Source organism: Chiloscyllium punctatum, chromosome 28, assembly GCF_047496795.1.
Source record: "Chiloscyllium punctatum isolate Juve2018m chromosome 28, sChiPun1.3, whole genome shotgun sequence".
Classification (NCBI taxonomy): Eukaryota; Metazoa; Chordata; class Chondrichthyes; order Orectolobiformes; family Hemiscylliidae; genus Chiloscyllium; species Chiloscyllium punctatum.
In genome coordinates this window covers 74,555,382-74,564,053 of record NC_092766.1, presented here as the reverse complement: position 1 = coordinate 74,564,053, position 8,672 = coordinate 74,555,382, and the positions used below count along the sequence as shown (strand labels likewise).

Below are 8,672 nucleotides of genomic sequence, written 5' to 3'. Positions count from 1 at the left end.
CCCAGAATCTGTTTCTGTCTGTGTCTTGTACAGGAATTAAGGGAATTGGCCCTTGGTCATTTTTGTGGGTCGTATGTAACGCTTGCTTTGTTTACAACAAAAAAAAGCTGAAGATGTTGCAGAACTGAAAGAGAGCACAGAAATTGCTGGCGAAACTCAGCAGGTATGGCAGCATCTGTGGGGAGTGAAACTTTCGGGGACATTGATTATCCTTCAGAACTGAAAGGATCTGATTTTAGTGTTGTCAAGTCTTCAGAGCTTCACCAATAATTTTTTGCTTTTGTTTCAGCCCCAATCCAGTTGGTCACAATTGCGGCCTTGTTATGTGTGTTTGGGAATGGGGAGAGAGTTATTAGTTGCGCGATGGTGGTATACTGGTGAGAATAGCTGCCTTCCAAGAAGTTGACCGGGTTTGATTCACGTCCATCACAATGTTGCAGTTTTACACTGACTTTCAAAGGAAATCCATCTGATGAACTGACGAAATGAATTAGCGAGTTGAGAAGAATTGGAGCTGAGCTTGTAGATCTGGATGTAAGTTTGTTCACTGAGCTGGTAAGTTAGTTTTCATAGTTTTCGTCACCATATTAATAACCACTGGGATAACTCGTGTTATGCCCAAATTTCAATTAGCATCTTTACGTTCCCTTGGGTTGGTAATTTCATTTCCTGTGGTGGCGTCATTTCCTTTTGTGACGTTTCATTCTGTGATAAATAGGATCTGTAAGGTTGCTCCTTGCTTTTCATCGTGATTGGCTCTGTCAATTGCATGGTGGACCGGGCAACATTGCTCAGCATCTCGGAAGCTTTCCCCTCTGCTGCTTCCCATTTCTTATTAAGATCTTGGTTGCAGCCCAAGGATGGTTTTGTTTTGCTCAAGACGTGAGAGACTGCTTCAGTCACGAAACTGAAATAACCATTGAATCTGGCGTAAACGCTGAACAGTTCCAACAACATCTGTCGTGATGGGGAAGGAGGACTAATGTGCCAAATCTATACAAGGATAAAATAAACTCGAGCTTAAAATCAATCCCAAGTCCTGAGCTTACAAACCTCCTCGTAAATAATTTCTGAACCCTTTTAAGTTTCACAACATTCTTTCAATCGCAGAGAAACCAGAATTGTGCGCTTTCTGGAATGTTACGACCTTGGAACCGTTTCTGCTTAGTAGTTAAACCATTCTTCATTCAGTTAGGTTTTCTAATAGAATAACGTTATTCCAATGTTTCTTTCTTTTGTTTGTATGTCATCGATAGTGTGGAGTACTTTGTGTTTAAATTCAAGCTTGATAGTTTGACCATTCGAATTGCATGGCCTTACAATTGCCTTTCGAAAATAAGAAAAAGCAGGACAGGGTGTCTTCATGAAACAGAGGATTTGGTCTGGTTCATACCATCGTCAGTTCCGTCAATACATGGTCGCATAGTCCTGACCAATATTGTTTACTTACTGGAGGAGGATACACCGGCATATTGACGATTATTATCTTGATCAGAAGTCATTTGGGAACGATATTCCTCAGACCATCAAGTGTCAGTTTGGGGCGTGATAAAGGCCAGGTGTACAGCAAAATTGTGGGGAACGATTCTCCAGAGACTGCGATATCAGTAACACAGCGGGAGCTAGTTAGTCAGGAACAGAACAGGCACAGTCGACACTGTTCGCTCATGCTTTGCCTATCAGTGAATCCGATTCCAGGAATGGCTGCTCTTAGTCAGACTGACAGAATGTTATCCTATGCACACACTGTACTTCCACATCATCAATATCGCCCAGCTCCCACTCTGTCTCAGCTCATCTGCTCCTCTGTCATCTTCAATATTTAAATTGAGGAACCAGTAAGCACCGCGCTTAAAGCTGAGCTGCCTTAACTTCAGTATTCCTTCTCTTCCACTACAATTCATGATAGTTTGTCACATCACCAATATCGCCCAGATCCCACTCTGTCACAGCTCATCTGCCTCTCTAACATTTTCAATATTTTAATTGGGAAAAGATTATCCATCGTGCCTAAAGCTTACCTGTCTCAACTTCTGTACTCCTACTCTTCCACTACAATTTAAGATAGTTTGTCACATCTGCGGGACCAAATGAATGTAAAATTCTTTGGAAAAAAAAACGAGTTAACTCTAAACTGTCAACTCCGTGTTATTGAGAGCAGGTCATGTCTGATAAATATAATTGTATTCTTTGAGGATGTGGCACAGGCAGCGGATGAGGGTAGTGCTCTGCACGTAGGACTTGCAGAAAACATTTGATGTCGTGCCTCATGGCGGTCTGGTTAGTAAATTAGCACGGTCTGTGTCAACAGGGATGAGGAGTTGGCTCCAACCAGGAAACAGAAGATAGGTATCGAGGGACATTTCAGAGATTGTAGAGGAGTTAGAAGTGGTGTCCCCCGGGGAAAGATGCTGGGACCCTTGTTTTTACTTATTTATATTAATAATTTTGAAATTAGCATTGAGGGCAAAATCTCTGAATTCTCAGATTACACCAAGCTCTTGAGAAATGTGAGGAAGATGCTCAGGGACTTCACGGTGTAACTGACAAGTTGGCCAAATGGGCAGACAGCCGCCAGGTAAATTTCAATTCAGAGAAATGTGAGAGAATGCAGTTTGGGCGAAGTAACACGGAGAGACAACACAGGCTGAAATGGAACAACTCTAAGTGGAGTAAACACCATGTACCATAGAACATAAGAGTGCAGTACAGACCATTTTACATTGATGTCCACGTCCCTACTACTCTCTGAGTAAAGAAACTACCTCTGACATTTGTCGTATATACATCACCCCTCAATTAAAAACTAGGGTCCATCGTGCTGCACAACACCGTCTGAGTAAATAGGCCTCTCACTGTCCACCCTATCGAATGCTCTGATTATCTTATCCATCTCAATTAATTCATCTCTCAACCTTCTCCACTCGAATGAAAAGAGCAAGTCCCTCAGCTGTTCCTCATAAGAACTTCCCTTAATTCAAGGTAAAATTTGATGTGCAAATCTGATGTGCAAATCAGGTCTATTATTTTTAATCAGAGGTCAAAATATGAAAATATTTCAAATACACAGAGCGGCACTCGAGAGTAAAGACCTACCTTCAGGGGCTTATTCTGCTCTGATGTACCCCCGCGAGAAATTGGGACGACAGTGCGTTTTCACAGCTGAAGGGATCAAACATTTAAGAAAATGATAAGGATGATATTCACTCTTTCAGAGGGTAGCAAATCTGTGGGGTTCCTAACAACAGAGGGCTGTGAAGGCGAGGTATATTCAAGGCTGTGATAGACAGACATGGAGCATCATGGAGATGAGGCTAAAAACGGTGTTTGAGAATTAACCAAATCAGCCATAATCTCATTGAATTTTGACGCAGACTTGATGGGCTAAATTGCTTCCATCTGCTCTCATCTCATTGCCGTCATTTGGAAGATGCCGGACACCATTTTAAAATAAGAAAAGCACAACTTTAGGAAGAGGTGGTTTCAGTCAAATCGAGTCAAAATTATTTATTGAGAGAAAAATCACACATGACATTTTTCCAGACTTCTTTGCTAATATGACTAGCAGAGTTGATCAAGAAGGTGTTCGTCTGATTGTACTTGGGCATGGAACAAACACAGATTAGTTACATAATCTTTATTTTCTTTATGTCAAAAGTAATGTCTTTCCTGATGGTCACAACAAAGGAGATGGTTTCCAAGAAACACAGAGACTGTCACCTGTAAACTAATCGATGACCAAAGTATGGCTTGCGTTGTTCTCTGGGAAATATATGATTTATTGATAATTGCCATCCAAACTTGTTTTACCTTTGAACCTTGAGTGGGAGATGGGAAACTAAGATCACCTGTAGTTATTGCCATCTTCTATCACACCTGTGTAGTATTTCTTTCTTGTAAGTAGTGGTTACTGCGAGTGCAGTTGTTACCTACACCTACGGATGACTTCTTTCCTCACTGTTCCTCATTTCTGCACAAACACGTTTTACATCCTTATCTCCTGAATCAAAGTAATATGGAATCATTGGATAAATGTCTCTAATACCTTGGCATTTCACAAGCCTCCGTTCGTCAGCTTCCAATGTTAATTAATAATTTGCCGTGTTGCAATTGCACACAATAATAGATAACAAAATTCAGGGAGGTGTACCAGGTTTGCAAACGCACGTTATTGCAGCTAAAACGCAGGTTTCTACCCACAATACGATCGTGGAAGCATGCACCGAACCGTCAGGAAGCACCCAATAACTCCAGTTCCAGAGGTCATGACAGGAACAGCCCCAGGAAAACCATCAAAATACTTCTCTCGGCTACTATGTTGGATGTAGTTCTCAATGAGCAATCGAGTTTTACATATTTTCCAACAGTAGTTGTCACACACAAGGCACTAACCAGTGCTGCAGACGGTCCAAGCCCTTGAATCAGAAACAATCAATGCCCTGCATACAACTACAAGAACAGCTGCCCGTGGCGTATACGGGCTTGTTGAAGTTCATGATTGCAGCTCGCTAGTTGTCCGACTGTTTCTCCTAAATAGTGTTTCGTGAAGTCCCTGCGTGGAACCTTGACAACCACATTTGTCCTGCACAAGATGGGCATTGGATATTGTTTTCTGATGAGTTTTCCCTCAGCGAGGCTGTTGATTTATATGCTGTCGTAAATCCGAGTGTTCAGAGGAGCCTGGCTATCAGTTTCCAGAAACTTATTTTAATAAGGGGAAACATGCTGTTTCAATTGCGTTGTGGCATACCCCAGTTGACAATTTAGTGTGCCAGACATCTGGGAATGCAGTTGTGGGATACATATTCTTGGCAATGAATTTGTGTTTCTGTCCCTAATTGACATGACCAGCTGTCCCTCGTCGCTATACGTACAGACAGAAAGCATCACGAATTCCACGAGAGCAGCACAACAGTAATAGGACAGGGCAAACAGAAGGCAGCCGAGAATTTCTCAAAGCAGCTCACCCAGCCATGGATTCTACTAATAAACACATTGCTCAGGATCCAATCTGCAACACCAAAAATCGGAACCAGCGGTAATGAAACTAAAACAATTCCAACCGCCACAGGACAGTAGCGCTTCACAACAGGCTCTGCAACCCTGAGGATGTAACCCAGAACTGTGAGGATCACACTCCCCAGCTCCGCAAAACATTCCAACAACATCTCCATGAAGCACGCGAGCTTCGCATCTTTCTGCTCCAAAGCACTCCGATTTTTCACAGCAGAGAATTGGACACTGAACTCCCACGTGCAAGGTGAGGATGCCAAACCCAACACGATCAATAATCGCAGTGAGAGCGAGGGCAACAATTTCCATTGTCATATGGACAGCCAGAAACACACTCTTTGGAAGGTAACTTTAAACACGAAAGTCTGTGCAGCAGTATCATCGGGGAACCAAGTAGCCTGCGCTGGTTATTCATATTTCAGACAATTTCCTTTGTTCACCGTTTTCTCTGAAAGTGAATGGGGACTACTATTTCATTGCTGATATGAAACCAGATCCTGCATTGTATCTGCTCGCCGTTTTTGTTGTTGCTGTGGTGAAAAGGTTGTCAATCGCGATGTGAAATGTTTTTTTGTATTTCTCTCATTTCCTTCATTACTGTCCTGGTGAGGGGGGCTGGTGATTGGTCCTCTCGATCAGATGGAGGCATCAGCGCATTGTTGACCTAATTTCATCAAGAGTGTTCTTGGTAATCTTCTTTTTTCATAGGTTATTGCTGTTCTGTTTTGTTTTATGTTTGTTGAGCACTTTCTGTGACTTGGCCATGCACTAAATCTCCAGTATGTCTTGAATTGCCTGGCTGCCATTTCTCTGAGCAGTTCATAACATAATCGGCTTCCACTGCATCAAAGGCAGCATGCATGCTCCGTGTGTCTGGCAATGATCCACCTTTTCTGTTTGCTTCTATTCCACATGAAGAGCTGTCAGTATCTGGATTCGTTGGAGAGCTGAGGGGGTAACATTATCCGTGCGGTATTATTCGACAGGGAAACACTTTGATGGCAACGTTGGGAAGGTTCCAAACGAATGGTCATTGGCAGCAAAAGTCTGGAAAGACCTTCATCGCTGGGTCAGCTCGTCCCATCCACACTCCATAAAAAAAGGCAAACGCGCAGACTGCGTAACAAAATTTTTTTGTAAGTGGTCCATGAAAACTTGTGTCAGCTGCTGGAGCATATCAAAGTTGCCGAGCACGGAAAGAGACCCGACTATCGAACCTGTCCCTGCTGAACAGATAACCGAAATTAATTGAACCATATTTGCCAAAATGTGTTCTGTATCACTCCGAACCCTTTCTGTCCATGTAACCATTCGGGTGCCATTGAATATGTCGTAAATGTGGCAAATCATTCTGCACACACAAAAATGTTTGTGTGAAATCACTGAGTTTCTGCGGGTTCTTGCTTGGACGACACCATGACCAAACCTTGGGTCAAAATTGGAAACTGTGACGAGAATAGATGGCTCGCTGATTAGCCGCAATGCACAATGGGCAGAATGGCCTTTTCCCACTTTGTAAATCTTCGAAGACAATTTGAAAATAATCTGCAACGAAAATGTTCAGAAAGCGTGTTTTATTTACACCAAATACGATAGTATCTATCGCTTTGTCTTGTTATTTCCTTGTGAGGATTCGGTACTCTCAGCACTGTGGCCCGGATCCTATTCCCGCTCTTTGAATGGTTGTATTGTTCAGTAAACATATCGGTGTCCCAGTACTTCTGCGGATTTTCCGATGCTCGCAGGTCATTGGGTTTGTCCACAACATTATGAATGTTAACATAAAACAAATAGCTGCAGTTGCTGGAAATCTGAACCAAAAACGAAAATTGTTTGCGAAACGCCGCAAGCCTGGCAACAGAAACGTCGACTTTCCTGCTCCTCGGATGCTGCTTGACCTCCTGTGCTTTTCCAGCATCACTCTGATCTTAAATCTGGTTTCCAGCATCTGCAGTCCTCACTTTTGCCTAGATCCTTCAGTGTCGCTGCTTCCCAATTCAAGAACTCCATCTCTCGCGGTTTCGTGTCTGTACCTCCATGTTGAGGAGTTGAAGAGTGAAGAAAAGTAACTCACCCCCTCCATCTCTGAGGTAATTAGGGACTGAAAGTGAATTTTATGACATTGAAACATATCTACATGCGACTTAATCTCTGTCTTTTATAGGGAACCATCTCTTTCATTGTAACCATCAGGAAAGACCATTTCGTTCGCCAGAAAAATAAATGAATATGTCACTAACCTTTGTTTGTTTCATATCCAAGAATACTCAGATCAATAGCTCCCTTGATTAGTTCCGCTGGTCATGTTCGCAAAGAGATTTAGTAATCTAATCTAATCTAATCTAAAATAAAATCTCATCTAATCTAAAAAAATGCCAAGTGCGATTTTCCTTTCAAGAAATAATTTTGACTCAGTTTGGCTGCAAATATCTTTTCCTAACTTTGTGGTTTTCTTCGTTTACATTGGTGTCTCGCACATGACAAATAATAGCAAGGAAGGAAAGGAGATGGAAGCATTTCGCCCATCAAGTCAGCGACAGCTTTCAATGAGATCACGGCTGATCTGGTCAATGCTCAACCAAATGCTTTCGTCTGTAGTCATGGCCGAGTGGTTAAGGCGATGGGTTAGAAATCCGTTAGGGTTTCCCCAGGTAGGTTCGAATCCTACTGACTGCGTTATGGAAGCGTTTCTGCTGGAACAATTTTCGCTCAAAGTTCAGCAAACCTTTTTTGAAAACCTGGCCAGTAATTTGATGAGACTTGGGAAACTCGAGTTCTTCATCAGAAATGTTTCATATTTAAAACATTATCTCTGTTTTACTTTCCAGATATACTGCTCGACACATCGGGTTTCTGCAGTTGTTATTGAACGTCCTGAGCCGAAGTCTTTTTCTCGTTACATTCCTTTCATCCCTGTCCTCTGTTCTCTGACTCTGGTCAGGGGCAACACTTCCTCCTGCTCGTCAAAGTGCTCATTCCCCACTGCTCCCTCTCCCATCAGTACAAACAGCCGCAGGAAATCGCCACGTAACCACCTTTGTTCCAAAGTGAAACTCACCAGCCTCGGGAATCTCTCCACCAAACGGGACTTCCCGTCCTTGGACATGATGCAAGCCAGAGGATTGTGAAGAAATACTGTGAAAATATTGTCGTTTGGCAGTTGGAAAAAATGTTTAGGAAGCAAACCATATAATCTAGGCTCCAGCTTTGGAAATCTTGAGAAACTGTTTGGGAAATGGAATCAGAGGAGGATGAAGAAATGTGAACTGTCGGACCGAGTAGAGTACGGGACATTGACTCTGATGTTCTCGGGACAGGAACTGATCTGAGACATTGAAAGAATTCTCGCTCCCGTACGTGAGGAATACAAACTTCATCTGGACTCTTGGACACTGAAAAACTCTGGAACACGCAAGACAATATCCAAATATTGACTGGGATCACGACAGTACGAGTACTATAGATGGGTCAGGTTTTGTCCAGTGTGTGCAGGAGGGCTTCCTGACACAGTATGTAGACAAGCCTTCAAGGGACGAAGCCACTTTAGATTTAATACTGCGTAACGAGCCTGGCCAGGTTTTAGATTTGTAAGTAGGCAAGCACTTTGGAGACAGAGATCACAATTCTCTCAGGTTTACTTTCGTGATGGAAAGGGATAG

General features: G+C 42.7%; 1 non-coding gene across 1 annotated transcript; it reads left to right on the top strand.

Moving 5' to 3' along the window:
• The first annotated feature begins 7,607 nt into the window (after positions 1 to 7,607).
• On the top strand, positions 7,608 to 7,689 carry trnas-aga (transfer RNA serine (anticodon AGA)). The gene has a single exon. It is a non-coding gene; the product is annotated as a tRNA-Ser (tRNA).
• The last annotated feature ends 983 nt before the right edge of the window (positions 7,690 to 8,672 follow it).